This window comes from Bubalus bubalis, chromosome 18 (assembly GCF_019923935.1).
Source record: "Bubalus bubalis isolate 160015118507 breed Murrah chromosome 18, NDDB_SH_1, whole genome shotgun sequence".
Taxonomy (NCBI): Eukaryota; Metazoa; Chordata; class Mammalia; order Artiodactyla; family Bovidae; genus Bubalus; species Bubalus bubalis.
Genome location: NC_059174.1, coordinates 36,970,176 through 36,993,796, shown reverse-complemented (window position 1 = coordinate 36,993,796; position 23,621 = coordinate 36,970,176).

Here is a 23,621-nt window from a genome sequence, read left to right as displayed (position 1 = left end):
CATCATTAGTTTTAAAATGCAATATACTAAAACCCAAAATGTGCTGTATTACAGTTTGAAGAATAAATGAGTAAAGATGGCATCTAAATGCACTTCTCCCTAAATATATTTACCAGTCAAAAAAGTGACTGCTCATGTAGACACTGAGTCCTCTGGTAGAATGGACATGACTCCTATCTTTACTATAAAATAACCCCACAGGTTCCACTCTTTTTTCAAGTTTTCTCTTTGTTCTTAGACTTCCTTGTTCTAACCATCAACACATTTTTTTGAAAGGGAAGTGGAAGGGCAGAATAGTTTTCCTGATATGTTCTACAATGAAACCCCATGAAACTTGAGAAACACATTTCAAAATAAAAGATGTGAGTACAGGAACCCTAAACAGAACTGCCTGGTGCTGTGTAAGTTTTAATATAATGCACAAAGGTTTTTCTTCTGCACTTTCTTAATAGATGGAGTCCATGAAGATTCTCCTTCCATGAGTGGTCAGGAACAGGGTTGCCTAACCCTGGAGTAGATGGTGGTTAGTTCAGTCGGGAAAAGCTGGGTCAAAATCAAGTTTCATCCTCCTTTTTTCCATCTTACCTGCATTGTAACTTACTGAAAGTTGTGAATTATGATGCTTCTGATACTTTGAAACTTTTGATACTTTGCAACAATCAAAAATATATCCCTGATTAAGCCCAGCTGAAGGAGCCTGCCCTGCAATGCTTGCCACTCAACACACATGAAGGTTTGAATGCTCTGCACAAGAAAAGTTCAGTAACAGTGATTTTAGAAGATTGAGAATGAGAAATAAAATAGAAAGAGGCTCAAACCTTTTTAAATAGCCCTGAGAAGGCCTAAGTATTGAAAGAAGAACCATTCTGGGGAGAACAGCTACTTATCTTGATAGAGCCTTCGATGCTCTGATATCAACAGGCCATTTCCATTGGCAAAAAAGACCAATGCTGGGTTCTATAGCAATGAAACCACAATTGCCATTTTGAAAGGAAATGACCAATGTGAATTGCACTGCATCACACTGTATTTTAGGATGTGATCTGCATTATTATACCCTCATGAAAACTGCCATGCATTGTCTCATTCACTGTAAGGGATGACCAGAATCATAGTGTCTTGTAAACAGATGACATATAGGTTAATCTGGCATTGGGATTTGAGAGGAATAATTCCACATTGAAACTCTGATACACAAAAATACATGGGTATCACAAAAGATGTCTGGGGAAATTCAGCAAGTGGGAGGTGATCATAGGTTGGTCTGGATTTAATACAGCATTTTCAGATGGACTGAATCAAGGATGATGGAACTCTTAGTTTCATAATAATTCACAACTTTCAGTAAGTTACAATGCAGGTAAGATGGAAAAAAGGAGGATGAAACTTGATTTTGACCCAGCTTTTCCCGACTGAACTAACCATCGACCATCATCTACTTCTCCCTTTCAGCTCTTTTGCTCTATTTGTGTAAACGTAATTCATCTATTGAAACACAAAACAAAACAATACCTACAGGAAGACAAGGAGAGCATGAATCCCCATCTTTTCCTCAGAGAAGAACAGTTATAGAGCTAAACATGAGGAAGTACTTCCAAATTTCAGCCCAAGATGAGGAATCATGTTCAAAGGTTCCCTGAGGATCATTTGCAGGCCCCGTTGAGGACTGAAGTTCTCTGTTGCCTAAAATAAATTTCCGGAATGTCCTGAAGCTCCTACTTTATAAAATGATAAATACTACCCAGCAAAATAGTAAAAGGGTATCGATGGATTTAAATCTTATTATTATTACATTGCCACAATTGAGGAGTCAAAATTAATTTAATTATGTAAACTAAAGCCTGACCATTTCAAACTTTTGATGTGCTCAGTAAAAGAAGCAGCCCTTTTCTGACTCAAGATATTCTCTCTGCCTATCTCCCATCTGGCCCAGGGGAAAGAGATTCAGATGGAGAGTCTGCAGACCGTGAACTAGATGTGTGACCTTGAATGAGTCATTTCACTTCTCCAGCACCCCATTTCCTTCACTTTCAGAAGGCTCACAGTAGTGACTCTCCAGGTCTGGTCTTGTTCTTGTCATTGGACATTACAATTCCACTGACTATTGACAAAATAATACCCAAGAAGTCAAGAGAAAGGTAGCAACAAGAAAGCAAAAACATTACAACTAAAGCCAAACACCAAAGAAGAGAATCATGCTCTCTTCTAGCAAAGAGGGTGAGAAACACACAGAGAAGTTGCCCAGGAGCACTCAGACTTAACAACAAACGTACTTCACATATTACTCAAGCCTCAGAGAAACTGCACACCATGTCAGCAAGTTGCACTCCGGTTCAGAGCATTTTCTAAGGTAGCCTCGTGCTGTTTATGTGGGAATGTGAAAGAAAGTAAAAGCATCCTGGCGCATGTCCTTTTCATGCGGCAGGAACAGCCTGTAGACAAACACCAAGAGACAGGAATGGCTAATTTAAAAAAATAAAATGCAAAGTCCTGTGGCCTGGTTCAAATTGAGTCTGACAGTGAAGGTCACAATAACTCTTCACTTTAGTTTAACAGACGCTGCCTTGATCACCGCTGGACAAAAACACAACAGCCAAGAGAACCTGGTATTAGACTATCCTGAAGCAAGACCACCCTAAAGTGGGTTTTTCTTTCTGATAGCTTTCTTTTGTGTTTTGATTTTTAAAAATTGATGAATTATCAAATTACTAACATTTTGAAAAATGATAAAAGCTATTTTCCCCAAAGTACATTGCAAGTGACTATAACCAAAATTTCTCAAGCAACAGAATCACTGCCTTGCAAAGGCTCTCGCACTCCTTAATTTCTGGTAACTTGCAACTTTTCAAACAGTTCTGTTCCATTTTTACTCTTCTTGTCTTCTTTCCCTCCTTCATAATTTTTTGTTGGTGGTGGTGGGTTTTTGAGGGGGTGGTTTAGGGTAAGGTGTTTTTTTTTGAGGGGGGGGTAGTTTCTTCTAGTTCTAACAATCACAAGGAGTGGTAAAACACTCAAGTTTTTAAAAATTGTTCAAACCAGTTGTAAGATTCATTGTCTGTAAAGAAAATTACTTTGGCCTCCAACATGTGTTTTCAATACAAACGCATCGCATAAAAAGTAAAAAGACCTCTTGTCTAATATGGCAATTCTCATGGAGCCATTTTGGTCTTTATAGAAAGATCTCACTTATATCTTGGTAGGGGAAAAAAAATGTGAAACAAAGCAGACTCTGCACCTTCCTCAGGCCTGTTTTCTATTTCTCCAATGCTGTCGCCCAAAGATACTAGCACTTGATAAAAGTTCGGGCCTTTTTGGTGCAGAACTCTGCTTGTCATTTCTTTGGAAGCGATTAAAGACATTAGCACAGCTTCACCATAAAAGCCTGAAAAACAAGTGTCAGGACCGGCTCCCCAACCCCCACCTCATGCTTTCTCCACTTTGCACATTCCCAGCAGTTTTATATGGAAGAGGAGAAGCAGTGTTTTTTTAGTTTCCCTTTTCTAGACTTTCTGATAGAAATAATGCTGACAAATTTTCTCATACACTTCTAAAGAACTTCTACTTTTATAATCAAAGTCATTTGCTTAACAACAAAGTGCCTATATGATCACTGTTTTCTGAGATAATTCCAGAGGCCAGGGAAGAAAAATACTCTTCAATATAACCAAAAATGATGCCAAGGACATCAGAAGGTTTTGAAGTCAGTACACTCTTGGTTTTCATCCCAATTCTATTCCAAACTATGTATAAATTATTTGGGTCTTTGTGCCTTTTCCCCTAATCTTAAAAGAAGAGGCATTAATGCCTGCTTGACAGAGCTCAGGTTAAATCATCCATATGGAAGCGAAACATTCAAACTGCGCCTTGTATTTGCTGAGGGACCAACTGCAGTTGTCATTCCCCCAATCCCTGGGCTCCTTCCACGTGTGACGGTCCCCCGCAGTGTACTACTATCTCCCTTGCCCAAAGAAAAGTCTAAAAGCTGTATTTCCTGCCTCCTCTGACTTCTAGATCCTTCAAAGGAGAAGCACCCACACAAGTTATGTGGAGGAAGAGGCCTGGGGCTGCCAGACATTTTGTGTGTGCAGATCACTGCCCACCTCCTGATTCTGAACCCAAAACCCCAAGCTCCAGCTTCCGGAGGGGCTGTAGCTCCTGCCGTTGGTCTGTCCTGTGATGTGTCTCTAAGAGTCTTCCCTGGAAATTCAGCTTGGGGTCTCTATCTTAGCCCTTCTCACTTAATTTATGAGCTATCTATATCACTTAAAATCTCCTGTGACTTTAACTACCTAGAGTGGGTTCTATGGTACATAACTAAAAACCTCATCGGATACACATGTGGAAGCTCTTGGATTTGTGCTTAACGTATAGTAAAAATGTATACAGGTTAATTGCTTTTCTTTCACCCTCTGAGGTTCTGCAACCCCATCCTCACTAGCAAGATGAGAGGGAAACAGATAGGTAAAAAGAAAACTACCCACACCAAAACCTCATAATACCTAAAGGTATTAGGTATTTACGTAATACCTAAAGTCACATGACTTCACAGGAAGTACTTATCTCCAAACGACCCCTGGTTGGCAGAACTAGAACAGATTAATTAGTAGAGGCACTCCCTAGAGAAACACAGGATTTTGAAAGTTAAGTTTCAGTATGTAGGCACTGGGCAAAAAGTGAGGATCATGAACAATGATCCCAGAGGGTAGACCCGCGTGGAAGGTATATCAGAAGGAGTTGGGGCTGAAGAGTGTAAATGGTAGGACACCAAAAAAGATGTACTTTCTTTGCCTAAGACTGTGAGATGACTTATAGAAACCAAAGTCATCCTGTGTCTAAAAGGAGATTACTCCTCACAGGGAGCAGAATACATGTAAAGAGAGTTAGTTTTCAATCTCAGAAAAAAATAGGCGGAAAAAAAAGACATTCAGCGACCAGAAGTGAGCCCCAAGTTTTCTCTGAATTCACAAGATAAGTTTTACAGGCCTTCGTTCCAACCTAGATCACTTTCCATATCATAAGACAGGCATTTGAACATATATCTTAGATCTCCACTTACCTTATAAAGCATGGACCTTTCTTATGTCCCTTACCTCTTCCAAAACAGCTAGCCAAGTATACTGCTCTTAGGAGAAGCTCAAAAGATGTTTTGTGAAAGAGTGAATGAGTGTGTAAATGAAGCATATTCCAGCCAGCCTTTTTAGATTCTTAATTTCTTATTAGTTTCTGAACTCTGATTAATATGCATGTAGCCCAATTCTCTTGACAGAAAAATGATCATGCGGTATGTACTAATTTCAGCTTCAAATTATAAAAGCAGTTTTTTAAGTTACTCTTGCTTTGTGCTCTTGCCTTATCTAAGCTTTCCAAAAGAATTCCCTTTGTTTTGGTATGCATTATATATACTCTGATAGATCACTGGCATGCTTCACAATCCACTGCCAGAAATGCTGCTTCTGTCTTCACAATTTTACTCATAATTCATACCAGCATACACAATCAGAGTCTTCTTTCAACTTTCAAGCTGAATTTCTGTCACTTCCTCCTGAACAGCTTCTCTACCACCACACTCACTTTTATACTTGCTCCTCAAAACTATCATTCAGTCAAGGAACAGTTATTAACTATTTTGTGCCAAGCACTGTGCTAAATGACAAGGATACAATAAAAAACACAAAGATTAGAGTAGGGGGAGACATTAAAGGAATCATTCTACCAAGATTACAACTTCCCTAGTAGCTCAGTCAGTAAAGAATCTGCCTGCAGCACAGGATACCCAGGTTCGATCCCAGGGTCAGGAAGATCCCCTGGAGAAGGAAACGGCAACCCACTCCAGTATTCTTGCCTGGAAAATCCCACAGGTATAGGAGCCTGGCAGAGTACAGCCTATGGGGTCGCAAGAGTTGGACACGACTTAGCAACTAAACCACCACCTACCATGATTAGCACATTTGGACAAGTACTAAAAAATGGGACAGAGTGCCATTAGAAAATGAAATAGGGGGACCTGGGATAGCCTGGCAGGGAAGTTCTTAGGCATCCCTAAATTAGAAATGGTATTTGATTGGTATTACAGACTGGAAACAGCCACACACTCACTGCAGCTTCCCCCATGAAGAAGCAGTAACTATTTCCTCACTCTTTGCATCTAGACTGGAACTGACCAACAGAATCTGAGAGAAGTTTTCCCTATGTGAGTTCTGAGCCTAGCCCTCAAGGGACCCTGCAGCTTCTTCCCTCATGCTGTTGGAACATCTCCACGAGACAGGTCCAGGCAACCCAGCTGTCACAGCCGAGAACCCAGACAAATGAGTCACCTCAGTCAACACTAGAGGTGAGCCATGCCAAGTGACCCCAGCTAAAACTGCTGACCCACAGAATCATGAGCAACTATATGACTATTGTTTAGGAGCGGATTGTTATGCAACAAAGGCTTCCCTGGTGGCTCAGATGGTAAATAATCTGGCACCAGATTCAATGCAGGACACCCAGGACATCCAATGCAGGACACCCAGGTTTGGTCCCTGGGTCTGGAAGATCTCCTGGAGGAGGGAATAGCTATCCACTCCAGTAGTTTTCTTTTCTTTTTTTTTAAAATTATTTATTTTTTAACTGAAGGATAATTGCTTTACAGAATTTTGTTGTTTTCTGTCAAACCTCAACATGTTCTTGACAGGGAAATCCCATGGACAGAGGAGCCTGGTGGGCTACAGTCCACGGGGTCGCAGAGTCAGACACAACTGAGCAACTAACACTTGTTACGAAACAAATGCTCATTGATCCAACTGGGATCCGAAAATAAGGAGTTGACATCAATGAAAGATCTGCAGGCAGTGTGTAAGAATAGTCCAGGTTGCGGAAACTGCAAGAGGAAGCCTCCTGAGGCAGTAACAACATCTGAGAAACTGAAAGACACCGAGTGAGAGCTCAGGAAGGATTACCCCTGTGCAGCTGGCCTGCCTGCTACGTGCTCATTCAAGGAGCTCTTCATATCCAGTTTCCTGGGACTGGGACTATCCCACCTCCCACCTGTATGATGGTCTAGACAGTTTTTCAGCTTTGTTAATTAATTGCCCACATTACACTGTCGATTTCCTTCCTCCCACTCACCTCCCCATTCCTCACCTCTGGCAGAGTGTCCTGAGTCCTGATTTGGGAAGAATTTACACTATGATCAGAGAAGCATCCAGTTGTGCCTAAGAAGATGCTACTAAGAGCCTGTTTAAGCATCCTTTTCTTAGTCTGAACACTCAATTTTCTTCGAGTGATAACAAGTACTTGTCACTCCCTCCTCTCTCGAAACTTGCAAAAGTCCACCACTTTTCAGAGTTCTAGCCTCACATGACTTTTGTCTTTTTTCTCTCTCCTTATGTACTCCAGGCATCAAAATAATGATAATAAAAAGGAAGTGGGGATAAGGAGGAGGAAAAGGAAAGGAAAGTATTTGTCAAAAACAGATTTAACCTCAGGGCTGATCCTACCTTTGACAATATCTCAGTTGCCTATGATAGCTATTTGAATTAGAGTTCCCTCAAAAGCAGGCTTCAGTGCAAGGACTTGGGTGCAGGGAGTTTATTTAGGAGGTGAACTCAGGAAGGTTAAGTGAGGGAGCAGGCAAAGGAGAAAAAAATGATAATGCTGCATTAGCCAGCCAATGAATACTAAGGGCACCTAGTGCTCAATCCTGCTGGGGAGTCTCTGATGTATCCATGGAGAACAGGCCTCAGAATTGTACCACCAAGGGCTGGAGATGCAGGGTGCTTATCCCCCAACTCCTTTTGTGTCTTTTCTTGGTTTGTATTGCCCCTTTTGAGGCATTAATTTCTAGTACTTCATGCTGCCCAGTGCTTGGGCTGGGCTAGTGTTCACAGCTTAGAAATAGCCCATAGACTAGGGGACAGAGACCTGAGAGGGGAGAAATTGTTTGGCAGCATGGAATAGTCCACCTCAACTAGAGGTGAGCACAGAGGTAGGCGCAGGGGACTCATGGTGAGCACTGACAGCATCTAGTATACGTTTACTGAGAGTGCTCTATGAGCCAGTTCCGGAGTTAGATGCTCCACCTGAGTTCTCTCAAGCAATGCTCAAACCAATGCTATGATGTTATTGTGAGCTCTGTTTTATAGATGGGGGAGCCAAGGCCCCTGGCCTAAGTAAGTGGGGCATAGCCAGATCCTAAGCACAATTCTGCTTCACTCATCCATGCAGTTGAATAGCAAGCAGCTGGGTAGTAAGATCGCAAACCACAAGCAAAGCAAACACTCCCTAGCATTGTGGAAACCATGAGGCTAACGGTAGATGTGACTCGACATAAAGCCATTCACAACTGCATACAAGGCCAATGAAGAGTTTCTTCCCCGCATTTTAGTTTTGTACTTCCAGCTTAGTCTATTCATCTAAAATTTTATGTGCCTAAAGACTGGTGTTTTCTAATATTCATGTGCTACTTAACACCTTCCAACTGTGATATCTATTTACTACCATTTAATTAGAAGGTGTAGCAGACACGTATTATCTTCTGGGCATCCAGTATCCATTCCCACCCCACGGGTGCATTTCCATGCAACCTGATTTCCACAGATAATTATCTCTTCTCCAGCAGTAAAGGTCTGCTGAGAAGATAAGCACAGGTGCTTGCTTCTCTTTTGAGAACCTGCAGTGGACTGACCCTTCCCAGGGATGAACCTGTGGTCCAAGCTTGAGCAAACACATGTTCTCTTACAGGACTCTGCATCTCGAGCCAGTGGTGCAAGAACAGAGAGATGATGTGGAGCCTCCAGCAGAGCAGCAACAACAGCCAGCCCGCCAGCCCATTCTCACTAGAATGGGGTACCGCACTTCCTTTTCCATGCCTCCAGCCCTCCAAGCTCCCAGATCCTGCCCCTCCCCCAACTTGCTCCCCTGGTGTCTGGGGGTTATTCATTGTTCCCCTTCTTCCCAATAAATCCTTGTTTGCTTAACTGCTCAGAATAAGTTTCAAGATTTGTAACCAAAAAATCATAAATGGTACAGACAGTAGACTTCTGATAGTGGAATCTGTAATGTCCATATCATCCATTGAAGGTGGTAAGATTTTTACACATGCAAAGGTTGACGAGTGGTACCTGCAGAAGCTTTCCTCTACCCACTCTGAAAGTGTGTGTGATTCTTCATTCCACCACATAAATGAAAAATCTACCTGGCAGAACAGGGACATGCTAATAAACCTACACGTGTTAACCAAAGCCTATGCTGCAAAGCCTATTCAGAGGATGCAGAGGATGCCCCACCGCAGACGTTACTCAATGCACTCTGAAGGGTTTCTGTACAGTTTTTTTTTTTTTTTTTAAAGAGATGGCTTTCCCCTCTTGTTCCATCATGCACCCAGGCTCCATATTTTTATTTCAGTACTCTGCATTATCAGTTTATAATCTAAGGGCTGTAAGCCAGCTATTGATCTACTTTTTAAAGATCACTTTTATTCTTTCTCATGATTTCATAACCTTCTTTATTCCATTTTCCCTCCTTGGAAGTTCTACTCTTTGAAAATGGTGAACACTGTTCTATTAAATTTAAATTAGAATGAAATGCCCATTGTTCTCTAAAAGCCCTGGACAGATTCATCCAGGTCAGTATTCTTCAAGACTATTTCACATTAACCTCCCCAGTAGCTAGTAATGTTTACAACACTTTCTTAAAAACCTTATCATGGCCAAGGTACACATAAATTGTACAACTCTGGAAACACAGTTGGTAGCAGAGCTGCAAATTCATAGTGTAGCAACCTACAGGGTATTTTAGAAAAGACAGCATTTTAAATATGACTCATGAATAAGCAAACAGCCCCAACCACCCAAATCAACTCAACGAGTAAGCACAGAGGGTATGTTTAGTTAAATTTTAGATGCCATTTGACTAGGGAAAAGGGCTAAAACTTATCAGCTGAGAATGAATTATGTCAATACCAAAAAAAAAAAAAAAAAGCTAAGCATCTGCAGAGAACTGTCTTCAAGTAAAAGTTACACAGACAAAGGGCTAACTGTTTATGCACCACAGATAAAATACACTCTACTACAAAGAGCTTGCCCGTGCAAAAAATAACAGGAGAAATGCTTTAGAATGTGTGGGATATACATACATAACTTATTTGTGTATTTGCATGACTGTACTTAAGAATTATCATGGGAAAGAAACAGGCACACACACATATACGTTGGGACAAGGAAACAGAGTCAAAATAGGCAGCTGTTAATGTGTTTCTATTTACAAATGCTGGCACGTGACCTATTGAAGCCCACTGCCATGATATGAAGCAGGAGTCTGTAGAGGCACATGTAGGCTTGGAGAGAAGCTGAGGTATCTTGCAGATTCTAACCCTGCTTCCTGTTTGTTTAGAGGAAGTGATCTTATGCATTAAAAAAATTTTTTTTTTTGCAGTCAGAGATTGTGTCTTTTACACTGGGCTGTTAGGGGCCTAGGACAGAGACTGAAACAAAGCAGATGTTCAATCAACACTGACTAAATTAAACCAAACATTCTTGTATCTTCTGTGTCCAGTCTTTAAGTGAGCATAAAGTAGCTCCAAGAAGTCCTTTGATTTGTTGGGAAAGAAACCATTTGACTCCTATTGAGCTGTTTCCAAATACTATGTGTAGGAAGGTAAAAAAATCTCATCTTTTTCAACTCCCTCACTATGCATCTCTTACACATCATATTTACAGATAAAAATAATCACTTTATACGCAACTGAGATTTGCTGCTTGAATTCCAAAGAATGCCAGGGCCTTGAGAGAATCTCCTCATACCAGTGGGCATCACACGTACCACACAGTTTAGGTACTCCCTCTCAACTAGCAGGCTGAAGGCAGAGTCATTAATGAGGCATTACCTCCAGCCAATCCTTGGAGCTGCAAAGCATCACCACCAGTACAACTGGTCATTTGTCTGTTCAGCTCCATGGAGTAGAGATAAGCTGTGAGGAAAAAGTAACCAAGGAAAGGATAGAAAGAGAAAAAAGTTAAAGAGAGATTCAAACTGATTCACCTCAATTCTCAAAACAATTCTTTTTCTAAGCACCAAAGGAGTGTCTATTATTCTCTGTATTTCTTGGATTTTGTCATGACTTGAAAAATGGCAATTATGAAGTATTTGAGAGTAAACTCTTGTTTTTCTTTGCTCATAAACTCACAACAAGGAAAATACATTCTGAGATATAGTCCCCAATTCAAATTAAGTTCAAAGTCAATTCAAAATCGCAAAAGTGTTGGAGTTTGCTATGAGGACTGGTGGGCAGTACCCACGCTCCCAATATCAGCTGGACCCGAACATGAACAGCAGAAGATGCTGGGCAGTAAACAGGTGTGGGAGGTGGAGAGACACATAAATACTTCACTGCTTTCTTCTTATAACTTTTACTTAAATTTTGCTCACCAAAAGACCAAGCACAACACACCAGCAAGGTTTAAAATGAAAAAAAAAAAAAAAAAAGCTTTCAATAATGCCTCCCATAGCCTCAACACTTCCTAGGCCAATCAAACAGATTACTGGTCTATACGTACTGGTGGGTTATAGATTCCAAGGAGGCCATCCAACAGAGACTTTTGTGGGTCAACTTGTTTTAGAATAAGTGGCCTAAATCAATATTGTTTTGTTTACAAGTTCTAATTGTTTACTTATTGACACAAACTTACATAAACCCATTTAATGAGGAAAGGTTTGCACAACCCATGGTACTGCGTTATATCAGATTTTAGCCGTCATGTCATAGCCTGGCTCAAAAGGAAGAATTGCTGGTAACTCATGGGCCAGGAATGAGAAGCCTATTAAGATCTGAAAAGCTGTCATCTACCCTGAAAGGACTTGCGTCAGCCACTGAGGATATATTTTAAACCGCCTGTCCTCAAGAAAACTTTAATAACGCAGCCTTGCTCTAATGTCTTGTGAGAGGAGAGGCAATTTTACTTCTTCTATTAACCCAACGTGATTACAATGGCTTATTTCATGGAATATTAAGTTCAAATTCTGCTCCCTGGGAGGACAATAAAAAAAAAAAAAGAGTGTGCTTATGACTTTGCCCGAAATAGCCACAGGACCACAGCTCCTTGGTGCTTTTATCACATCCAAGCAATAATCTACTGTAATTCGCTAATGGTGAGATAAATTAGTGACCAAATAATAACCTGAAAAGATGACATCAAGATGGAAAGCAAATGTTTACCTTTTGCAAAAGACAGCATAACAACGCTTATGGTAGTCTTCCACTAGTCTCTCTTTAAAAAGAAAAAAAATCAAGTCCTTATTAGCTACCTCTGACAGTAGTTTAACAGTGAGACCACAGTTAGCTAACTAACAAAATAAAGAAGTATTTTGAAAAACAACATGCAGCTTCAGAGTCCCCTCAACTACACAAATGCTTAGGGAGATGAAAGTGGACTTGCTCTAAGAATTCCCAATAAGATCTCCTCTTTGGAAATTATTTCAAAGAGTGATGGTGCTGATGAAAAAAGGCAGGTTTACCATAATCAAGGTCATCTAGGATTTTCCGTAGGTCCAAATGAAAAATTTTATAGTCAACTTTGAGACCCATATTCTCATTTTTAATTGTGGGTGAATAACTGGTTGAAATCAGAAGCATAATTAGTTACCCAATAATCCTAAAAGCCAATAGGCGTCTCTTACCTGGTTCCCAAAAGCTATGACCAATTCTTGCTCATAATGGCTTTTGTTTTCCAATATGGCTCCTGTCTAATCACTCTCCATGTAAATGGGAGGAGATCCTTTCTTAATAGCAGGAGAATGAAAGTTCATTTTCCTTGGCTCTGCATGACCTTTGAATACTGCATGAAGTGGTGAAGATTGGATAGCTACCTTGAATAAATTTAATTCACACAATTTATGGTATGAAATTCTCTCTCCATCTGGGGCTTCCATAAACAATGTTAATTTCATGGAATAGGAGCCACAGCTTGCTTATATACTCTGGTGGTGGTAGTGACCATATTATTCAGGCCTGCATGAGCATAGCTCATTTGAAAACAGACAAGTTCATCAACTAGAAAACAAGATTCTTAGAGCTATAGAAAGCACAAGTAAAGAGAATCCTCTTCTTCAATTTATATGGGTTTCTTTATCATAAGTGGCATATTCAGGTAAAACCAAGCATAGTGAACTCACACCAGTGGCTCAGAAATGACACCTTATGGATGTGATCTATCACTGTTTTTTTCTTTTACAAAGGGAGAAAAAAAAGCATTCACCTTTAACATTTTTATTTGCAAAATGCAAATGGTAAATTGAATTATAAACATAAGCCAATGAACCTAAGGAATGATTAAAATTAAGTAGACCTAAAAAAAGGTTTTGACTCTTTAAAAAGGAAAAACTTGCATATAAATACAATCATGCTTATTTTTACTTTCTCTTTAGAGGAGTTCCCTGTTTGTGGCCCACACGACAAAATGATCTGATAAGCAGAGCAAGGCTAAATGGCAAACGGCAAACATCCCAACCTGATGTATTTCCTCAGACCTGACCTTCAGATAAAAATCGTACAGAAATCTGCAAAACCTCCAAATATGCAGCACCACATGCTTCCAACATTTTCAGACACAACAGTGTTGGGGGTGGGGTGGGGCGGGGAGGTGGGAATGGTAAAAGAGGAAAAAGAAAGAAATGTATCGCTACTGAAAACAGTTAGTGTTTTCTCTTTAATATTTCAAGAATTGGGGTCAGATGAACGCAGTGGCTGCCTGCGCCATTTCTCTCCCCATCTGTAATGTGCATGCATAGACACATGTGTAATATACATACGTGTGTGTCATTTTTATGTGTAGGTGTACCCAATATCAAGTGTGTGGGTAGTTCACATGAGATCTATACATACTGTGTGCATATTTAAAAAAAAAAAAGACTTCAAACGGTAAAAATTTATAGCACTGTGAAATTAGCTAAAATTATGACAACTGTAAGAAAAAAAATTATACGGGCAAAATTTGGGTCTGGTGGAAGAATTCTTTGATGTCTGGATTCCAATTTAACCCCCGACTGAGTTCTAAGAATCAAATGAACAAAGTATATCATACACCCCAAGTCTGCCTGTCAGCGCTAGCCATCATTTTTTATTTTATTCTTTCCAGCTGCATGTATTTACAAGACTCTGTTCTGACATTTCCTCCCCTCAAAATGTACACACTCACTGCTACGGGCAGTTGCCAAATACATTTGTAAAACAATTCAACCTTGTGTTTGTTTATTCATTAGGCATCTCTATCAGTCTCAATAAATATGTATCACTCTAATTTTTTACATTTGCTATTACGTCAAGCCTTTGTATATTTGACTTGTGTGTTTATGTATGAATATATACAACCCACATTTTAAAAATAGCTCCTCAAATACACATTGAAAATAAAAAAAGAGTATTCGCATACAAAAATTCACCTACACGTTGCCTTTCTGTCTAGGACGGGATTTTTAAAAATTAAGAATAAGAATTATAATTAAATAGATTTCAAACTATCCCTGCACATACAGAGAATATGGTATTCCAGTCTGGATCTATATCAGTGATACCAGGGAACTCTCAAGACACGCACAAATGGGTGTTTCATGTACTTAAGTTTGGCACCAGAGAACACTTATGCAGGTACCACACTGGAGAACAGTGAAGTCTGCGCTGCTGGTGCATACTGCATACAAAAACAACTTTACTCGGGTATATGGCTGTTCAGTGAGCTAAGTCCCCAAATATTTTAACGCAGTTATAAATGTTTAAAAGGTTAATAATAAATCTAGGTTGTTTAAAGAATATTTCCAAATAACATTAAATATTTAGGCTCCCCCACCCAACCCATAAAATGATAAGATTTATCACAAAATGTTTGAGGAATAATCAGCCATTTTTGGCTAATATATTTTAATATTTATACACATGACACACGCTGAATATAAATGATACATCGTGATTTCCCATAGTGTATAGAATTTATACAATTAACTGCAAGGTCCAATGGCTTGAAGGCACATAAGGTGCAAACACAGTTACAAGGTTTTGTTGATTATTGTTATAAATCTTATAAAGCATAAAAGCATTAAAGTATATTCTGTTTACACCATTCATTTTAAAATGCAGCTTATAAAAATATTATTTTTTCTTATTAAAAGATTTATGTTTTTCTAGCTTTTTTCGTTTATAAGGTAAATTTATTTGCTGGTATGCAAAAAATACTTTCTATTTTCCACTTCCAAATATGTGTTTGAAATATACCCTGAGATTCAATATCAATTTTCAAGTTATTTCTCAAGGGTTACATTTTTTTCATAATAATAGCAGCAAACATTCAGGCATTATTTGTCTGGTTTCTCCAAAGTGTTTAAATTTATAAAGAATCAAATAACAAAAGCATGATGAACCAAATTGCTTATTTTATACACACATTATAGCCATATACATATGTATGCACTTATGCATGTATATTTCGAGCACACCATTAATCATCAATGCCAAAATCATGTTATCAATCCACCTACCCTGAACATTAAGTGTTTTAATATTCATATAAATTATACCAAAAATATATATGTGATTTTGCTTTCAAATTAAGAAACTTTGGTTCCTAATGGAGATATTTTTCCTTAGGCCTCTCCATTCCTTCCTAGCCATATGTAATGTTTAAATACAGTTGGGAATAAAAATCTGCAGTAATTCTACAACACATCCCCAAACCATCCAGTGTGTGAATTTTTTAAAAGGAGCTAAAGCCATAGCATATGAAATGTGAAATGGAAACATCCCGATATGTACATGCATGATCCTGGGTTGTCCACCCGTTAGTAAAAGGCATTGGATTCTGCAGCTGCTTATCAAATCAGCTTTATGTTTCTGGAATGAGTTCCTGCTGCTGAGCCTGACTTTGTAGACAGTCATGAAAAAAATACCCTATAAGATTGATCTCACTCAAAGTAAAACCTCTGGAAAGACTCATAAGTTTTATCAAGTCCATGTACACCTAGATAGCTTAAGGATAAATTAACAACATGAACATCTGTGTGCATAATACACACTAATGTATTTAATATGTTTACTTGTATTCAAACCACATACATATTATATGTCTTGCCTAGTGTCAGTGATAAGATTCATGTACAGGGTATATGTTTGTGTCATATCAGTAACATTTATTCAATAACTTGCATGTTTACATCAGCTAAAGTACATTATCACTTCCCTTTCTTTTTTGCTTTTTGCTCTAACAAGTCTGGCAATCAAAAAAGAAGAAAATAAGTACAAAACTAGCTCCTTTCATCAATTACCCAGCCAGATACTTGGGGTAGAAATTCATTAGCATGTAACCCCCATTCATTTGTTAAACCAGAGTCCTGGGAAGAATTAGAAAATAACAGCGTTTCTCCTAGTTTTCTTTGCCATGAAAAACAAACCGCTAGAAAAGGTCCAGAATCAGCTTTGTTTCTTTTTTCAAATGGGCCTAATATCCTTTCTCAACCACCCGCGCACACCACACACATGCAAAACCCACTGGGTGCATCCATGGTCCATATGTGGCTCCAAAACAGAGCTGTGCATTTGCAAGCATAACATCTTAAATATTGGAAGCCAATTTGGACTACTAGAAATCTATGATCCGAGTGAGAAATCATGCTAAATACGAGCCCCAGTAACTTTATTTTTAATGATGAGTTTTTACAAAAAAAAAAAAAAATAAGGTAGGGGAGAGAGATCAGCAGGGTGAATGTAAAAATTGTTCATCTTAAATTTCTACAAACCCAAGTGTCAGGGTAAGCATGTACAGTGCATCAAGCATAACAAAATGAAAACGAGGTGTTGGGGGGAGGGGGTCCCAGGCACTTGCTTCCTTGAATCCCTCTGAATACATTTCACAATTCATCAGTTTTTGTCTTTCCTGCCACGAATGAGGACAATCAGACCAGACACCCATTAGATTTTTCATGCAATTTTTTTTTCTTGTTCATGACATGTTGGCAGGGAGGATGGCAATTCTGAAATCTTACCAAATGAGAAAAATGTCAGAAGCTGAACTGACAGCTAGTGGTTACTATGGTGATAGGTGATATTGAAAAAAATAAAATAAAATAAGACTGAGTTAATTCAAAAGGAATCAAGTTGGGTATTTTTAAGCCAGTTGATATAGATGAAAACTTAATCCTGATATTGGGACATTATCTTTTCGAGCTAACAGCCAAAGACACCATTTAGCTTAAATAATAACTAAATACATAGCTCATAATCTTGTGATTAAAAATAATGGAAAGAAACAGTATTGATAAATGGAAGTCAAATATTATTACCAAATGACTATCAGAGAAATACAGATTACATTCAGTAGAAAAAGGATTTTTATCTGGGGGAAAAAAGTTTACAGTTTCAGCAAAATATTTTTAAAAAGAGAACATAATAGCTTCACAGGAAAACAAGGACTCAAAGGAAAGCCCAGATGCTGTTAAAACACACACAGAAAAGTACAAACATGTTTTTTTCATCTTGTAAGTTCATCTACAAAAATAGAAAATCCATTTTGATTGTAATTGTCAATACACTCAATCTCTATTTTTAAAAAGTATTCACATAGGTAAATCCTCATTATGAATTTTTTAACAAACAATGTATCTTTTTTCACCATATCATTATTTCTTTTATTGAAATTCAGTTTAATGTTCTGACCATTATTCAGGGATCTTCATAATAAGCAAAATAATAATAAGAATGATGTAACAACCATTTTGTAACATCAAGGAGTGACAACTTACCCTAGCTCAATCAATTACCACTGTTATTTTTAGGTTTCATGGTTTAAAAGAAGAAAAAACTATCATGAAAGTAATATTTATAATTAAATAAAAATATGCAACTCTCCTACATGCAATGTACCTAGACAAGACAGTTTTTTTTAAAAAAGAGTTTAAAAACAATGAGTTAATAAAGATGATTCAAAGTTGATGGGGGTTCAGTCAAGAAGAATACATTGTATCTGAAAATCTTTGACATGGAATAACTTTTTCAAGGCTTCTATTCACACTGACACCAAAATGCTGTAAATACAATGAATTAATATAGAAAAGTATACTTAGGAAGATCAGAGGCGGCTCTCATTTTGAAACAGTGTATTCTGAGACTATTCCATGCTTGCATATTTTTTCCATATGCTGCACTCTCAGGTCTAGTCTTTATATTTTTTCATTTGATATAAGGATATTAAATTATCTACTGTATCTTTTTTTTAAATCAAATCTTTTGAGAGTTACAGGTAACTAGCAAAAACAAGATTCTTATTTATAACCTCAAGCTAGTATTTAATGCAAGAGGGAGGGGGTACATTATCAAGGAAGAAGCTCAGAGGAATAAAAAAAAATTAAAGTCCTGTTGGTTAGGGGAAGCCCTTTTCCACTGAACAGACTACAATGCCATCTACTGGGAAAGTGAAGTTCAACTTCACTAAAAATAGTAAGGCTAGTTTAAAAGGCAAATAGATGTAATTGGAGAGATATCCAGTTCTATACCCTTCAGCATTCAAAACAGATAAGTGTATATATACATACACACACACACACACATGCACACACATATATAATGACAATATATGTTGTCATTAAAACAACAGTTCTTATTATAGATCATTATATTCTTACTCTGAGATCTCCTCCCAGCATTTTGCTTCTTAATTTCCAGCTAAAGGCTCTCCTTTCATCTCCTTCCAACTACTATTTAGTAACAAGTTAACAACACCCAGAACAACCTTGGTGTCATTTCCTGTAATCTCTAGCTTGTGATTTTTCACAAGAATATGTGCCAATATCTTTCCTGCAAGAGATTTGTTTAACACCTAAAATCACAAAATGAAAAGCAAGGGTCCTGGTCATCTGGGGTGAAGAAGAGTGAAAATCTAGAGAAAACCCTTGACATCATATGCATAAAGTGTCTTTTTCTATCTCCTTATGCTGCTTGGGATGCAGAAGCTAAGTTATCCTTTAAAAACCAAAAATCTGTCAAATTTTTGCAAGCTGGACTTACATTTCCATCAATGCATCCTTTGCTCATTTGTACACTTCTCTTTAATTTCAGCTGGCTTGTTCTATGATCTTTAAAAGTGAGAAATGGAAATCAAGCAGAGCCATTTCTCCCTCTCTATATAAAACTAATCAAACTGAGGAAATAGATGTATAGAAGCAAGAAGGGACTATCATCCCAATTAAGAATCTGTTTTATAAGCACTATCAAAAGAAAACAATTTCCTACCTAAAAGCTACTGCCTATATATTCCAAGTATAGGTTTGCTGCTGCTAAGTCGCTTCAGTCGTGTCCGACTCTGTGCGACCCCATAGACGGCAGCCCACCAGGCTCCCCCGTCCCTGGGATTCTCCAGGCAAGAATTCTGGAGTGGGTTGCCATTTCCTTCTCCAATGCATGAAAGTGAAAAGTAAGTAAACAGCAAAGATTCTCAATCTGCACACCATTCACATTTGGGGGAGGTAGATAATTCCTTGTTATAGGGGGATTTCCTGTGCATTATAAGGTGGTAAACAGCATCCCCAACTCCTACCCAATAGATATCACTGGTAACCCTCTACATACACATAGCTAGGATAATCAACAAGGTCACCAGACATTACCAGATGTCTCCTCAGATCAAAATCAACCCCTCAAACTTTGATAACAACTGTTGTAGGATACTCTGGGCTTCCTTGGTGGCTAAGAGGTTAAAGTGTCTGCCTGGAATGCAGGAGACCTGGGTTTGATCCCTGGGTCGGGAAGATCCCCTGAAGAAGGAAATGGCAACCCACTCCAGTACTCTTGTCTGGAGAATCCCATAGGATACTAATTTCAACTTTATATAAACTACTTCTCACGTGATTCTCTATGTGGTGATGATTCATGTTGATGCATAAAATAATATTTGTTAAAGATATAAGAATAAGGTAAAATAAGAAATCCAATGGGAATTTGCTGCATGACTCAGGGAACTCAAGCTGGGGCTCTTTAACCTAGAGGGGTGGGCATGGGCAGGAGGTGGGAGAGAGATATGAGAGCGAGAGGCCGTATGTACACCTACGGTTCATTCATGTTGATGTGTGACAGAAATCAAACCAAACCAATATTGTAAATCAGTCAATCAAAAATAAATAATTATAGAAAAGAATACGGTAAAATAGGTGTGAATGGGAGGATAGCAATCTACATTCAATAATTTCTTTAACTTCAAGGCTAATCAGGGCTCCTGACCTTTCCAAAGGACTCACTCACAAGTTCTAGGGAGAGAGCTAAAGGGGAAAGTTGGCTCATGGATGGCAGCTGTCTAAAGGATATTCCCCAAAAGCAAAGGGGAAAAATTGCCATTCTGATGAGATCTTGGGGCAAGCAGGGGGCTGAGACAGAGAATGGGGAAAAGAATTGTTTTATTCAAAGTGTTTAAATTATAGAGCTTTACAGTTAAACAGCAAACTGAAAAATAGATGATCTTTAAAAAGGAAGTACTTCTCCTTCTGAAAAAAGAAAAAACAAAAACAGAAAATGTTAACAGGGAAGGTGTAAAATTTTAATTTCTCAACAAGAAACATAATTTGAAACCTTGTTGTGGATCTTTAAAAATCACCCCTCTAGAAGAAAATAGTAACAGGAGAAGGTAGTGGGGAGATACATAGGCTTACATTCAAGAGAGCTAGTAAAGTTAGAATTATTGCCAGGTTCAGGGTTAAGACAGTGTAGCCCTGCATAAACCCAAAATACAACTAGGAGTAAAGTCTTAGCACTATCCCAGGGCATGTGTGCAACATCTCCATTTAAATTTCTCCAACAGAACACCAAGTAATTCTGCAGTAACTAACAGACTGTATTAGATATGCATTGTCTATTTCCATTGCCCTTTACTATCTGCAGGATATCCAAGTTTGGTTGGTGGGAAGTTTTCAATAATTAGTCTTATTTTTGTAGCACTTACTCTGAAAAAACGTAAACACCACCTGTCTCTGCCCCCCTCCTTTACCAACCGTTTGGTGATAACAGGCAAGAATGTAGATAAGTTTTTAACATTTAACATTTCTTAGTACTCTGAAATCTTGCTTTTCCTCATTGCAGGAAAGGGGTATGTGGGAATGAAAAGAAACTGAATGCAAAACAAAGTATATTCACTCTTCAAAACTGCAGTCACTGGTACCACATTCCCTAATACCGGTGGCTTTTGTGGAGTGTTTTTTTTCTTTAAATGAGCTGGACCACACATACTCATTCATTCAGCATAAGGCTATAGATGAACTGTCTCCGTATTTTTAAAGAAACTCAGCTTGTGCGGTCTGCTGATATCTCAGAGAAACAAGAACTATTTTCACATCTCATTCACATAATGGATGGGGCTACAGTGCAGAGCAGACAAGGCCCCTGGAAAGCATGCTGTTTGTCACGACATGTAGGAAAATTCTCTTATGCTCTTTCTACACTGAGTTTCCCAAACTAAGCTAGATTTCCACGGTAGTGTTCATGGAGTACATGGCACTGGACCCAGGGAGATAAAGATCATTAATGCACACACTTCCCATTCTGCCCATGGATGGTCATACTTGTAAATTTCAGCATGCCTATATACTCTGGATATTTGTTAGGCTTCCTGCTACAAAGCTGCCTTTTTTAAAAAAAACTGGTTTTTTTAAACCAAGAGAAAAAAAAAAGCTGAATGTCAAGATTGTCCAGGAGTGTGTATCTAAAAGATTTTGTTTCAGTTCTCTTCAGATATTACCTGAGCAGTGTCCCCTATCGTTACCCACACCTGGTGGCCTGCCCCAGGGTTCCCTTCCAGACAAAGACCTTCCCTTTGACTCCAGAGAGAGGTCACTGTGCACAAAACGCTGGTAGAATCCAGCCTCTTTTAGTCCCTTAACTTTTATCGTCAGTTGCTAAATTAGCTAATGATTAATTAGTTAATGTTTTCAAAGCACTTTGAAGATGAAAAGCACCGCCTGAGTGCTAAGTGTAAAACAGCATTAGTTATTCGACTCTGCAAAGACTAATTAGCTTTTAAAAAAATGTTCCCCCCAAACTGATCAATAATGCTTCTGGTATTATAGTAGGAGTGTTTGTCCCACAGATCACTAAGACCCACCTCACGTTTTAAGGCTTTTATGCCCCGAGACACGCAGAAATCCTGACCGAGGTTTATTGCTTAGTAACCCCTTGGCTTTCAACGTGGCTGGAGTTGGGCTAGTGATGTCATCTATACAAAACACAGCATTTTTGCTGTCAAAAAAGCTTTAAAGGATTATTTAACAAAGCTAAAAGTAAAGAACTAAACTCTAGGAAAGTGGTACAGAAACATGATCAGTGAACTTATATTTAAGAAGAATTAAGCTTTTAAAGTTTTTTTCCCCCCTCTAAAAAGCTCTTTAACGGTGGTTCTCCAGGTGGCCTCTGAATTTATTGTGAGATTTCACTTTGATGGCTATGAGTCCTCATGGGGACTATTATGTCAATAATTTCAACAGCAACATTTTATTCCAGGTACAGAAATGACTTAGAAGATAGAGTTGGGGTCTGGAAATTCCAGGATCCTACTTTAAATTGCCCATACCAACCACTATAGAATGAAAAGAGATAGCTTTTGCCATTTCTCCCCTCTCCAGCCTGAGTCTTAAAGTACAGACTCTTTTGTCAGCTTTTTGGATGCTAAGTATCCCAAAAAACCATTCGAAAAAGTTCAGTATTTTATTTCTCTCATCCACTTTCAAATACTTCAATAATGTAAAGTTAATGGAAATTCTGAAGCTAAGATAAGCAACTCTGTAAACACAGTTTTGAGGATCATTTGTCCCCTTGGTACAAACACATAATTCTCCCCACTGTCTACCAGCAGGACTTGATCATAAACACTGGGATTTGAGAATTCTTTAAAATGCCTGTGCTTTTTACTTTTAGTCAAAGTGAAAAAATAATTGTCTTTAAGATTAAAAATACTAAATAATTTCTGTTAACGGTTGATTTTTGTTTTGAGAAATTTTTTTTGCTTTGAAGGAGGGCAATTTCAAAATAATATGAAGATGTTGACTTTTAAGGACATCAAGCAAACACTATTAATATGAACTCTCAAAATATGCAGTATTAACAAAATTAAACCTTTATACAGATAACAAACCATAGAGACAACTGCTTAGAAAAATAAAAAGTTAATCTAAACAAAAGAAATTTCACATTTGGGAACATATGTTCCTTATGTATTTAGTTACTCCAATAAAGAGTTTAGATGAACCACAAACATTATAGCATACATGTGTGTACAGATACATACACACACACATATATATGACATGCATGTGATATATACACATAATCACACACATTGCACCCACATCAATCAAGCATTTGCTAAACAAAAGGAAAAGAGTGACATGTGCACAAATTCCCAGAACTACAGGTTTGGTATCGATATCAGTGTCAGCCTTTCTTGTAGGCACTGAAATCTATCTGCCGTAAAAGCACAGTAAAATCACCTGAAAATGAAAAAAGAAATGGGCATAATGAAAAGTGTGGCCAGCTACTAGACGATTTCTTTGCAATTTCCTAAGTGAATACAAAAGAGCAGACACCTGAAATAATTTGCAAATCGCTGTAACCCAGACACTCAAAAAAA